We start from the raw sequence: 1452 nt of genomic DNA on the forward strand, positions 1-1452 counted from the left end.
AATCAAATCTGAAGGATTGCCCAGTCCTACTGACTTTGTTAATCCTTGTCAGTATTTATATGTCATTTTTCTGCCACCAGATATTTGCCTATTGAAAGTGATTTGTAAATGAGATTTTAAATAATTCCATTACAAATTAACAGGAACTACAATTTAAAAGTTATCATTAAAAGTTATCATGCAACATAGCAGAGATTTCGGCAAAACCATCATAAAACACAGCCACATGACCACAAGTCACTGCAAATGGCCATAATTGTGGCTGTGTTGTTGAGTGCCTGAAGTATGGTCATGTGACCGGGGGCAGCCATTGGAACCTCAGATCTGGGACCCTTTTCTGGGTCGGTCATAACTTTGAATGGTAAGTCAAGGACAATCTATATAGTATATTTCCCCATGTAATCTAGTATATTGGTTAGGGTATTAGATTTGGATCAGGAAGTTAATTTCATGGCCCCCTCAGAAGCTGGTTCGGAGGAGAAGGAGGAGGGGGAGGAGGAAGAGTTGGAGTTGGGACCGTCCAGCAGGAAAGGCACACCAGGGGCTGAGGACGATGCTGTCCCAGGCCCCTCAGGCATTGGGGGAGGTGGTCAACCAGAGGGAGAGCTGCCTGCCTGCATAGACACAGGGAGGATCGGCTAATGACCAGCAGTGGTGCTGATAGATAGCCAATCTGTGACGAGTAACAGCCCTCTGTTCCACTAGATCCAAGGGCAAGCAAGAGGAGGGCATTGAGGTTGCTTATAGGAATTATTTCTCTTGGAGTTTTAATGCTTTTTTTCTAAATTGGGTCTGTAATAATGGTACCAACTCACCTTTTTTGTTTTGTTTTAAGCCAAGTTTCTTTTTACTTCCTTTTCCTTTTGCTGGGCAAAACAAGCTGTTGGCAAAGTCCTTTCTTTTTGTTTCTTTTCTGCTATATGGTACTAATGCTTGGGCTTGGCTGTGTTAAACTCAGAGAGTACTTTATTTGGTTACATAAAATGATATATCTAAAAATTCCTTTTATTGATTCAATGATCTTTTCCTAGTCTCCTAAATATTTTCACAAAACTTTACATTTGCCACTCACAGAAGAACACTGAAACAACGTTGGCAATAATGCAAAGCTTGTGGAAAATGAGAATAGATGGAAGAGATTTATTTTCAGCAACATCCTTCTGAAACTACTAAGGAAAGAGTAGAGTTAATGTGCTTTATTTCAGTGGTTGAGTGATCGTACCATTTTTTGTTAAGTCTCTCAAAAATGATATTGGGTCTCCTCAGGGTGCCGTCGGCCAAGCAATGTCGGCTGGCGACCCCCAGGGGGAGGGCCTTCTCTGTGGGTGCCCCTGCCCTCTGGAACGAACTACCCCCCGAGATCCGGATTATTCCGGATCTCCTTACTTTCCGCCGCGCCCTCAAGACATGGCTTTTCCAACAAGCGGGCCTGGCCTAGGGAGGATTTTTAAA

At 43.0% G+C, this 1452-nt stretch overlaps 1 protein-coding gene across 1 annotated transcript in view; it reads left to right on the top strand.

Annotated features, from left to right (window-relative positions):
• The window catches only part of DGKE (diacylglycerol kinase epsilon), a 23745-nt gene that overhangs the window by 3350 nt on the left and 18943 nt on the right, over positions 1–1452 (top strand). The gene's annotated exons all lie outside the window — the stretch shown is intronic.

This window comes from Protobothrops mucrosquamatus, unplaced genomic scaffold (assembly GCF_001527695.2).
Source record: "Protobothrops mucrosquamatus isolate PMUCROS unplaced genomic scaffold, P.Mucros_1.0 scaffold565, whole genome shotgun sequence".
Lineage (NCBI taxonomy): Eukaryota > Metazoa > Chordata > Lepidosauria > Squamata > Viperidae > Protobothrops > Protobothrops mucrosquamatus.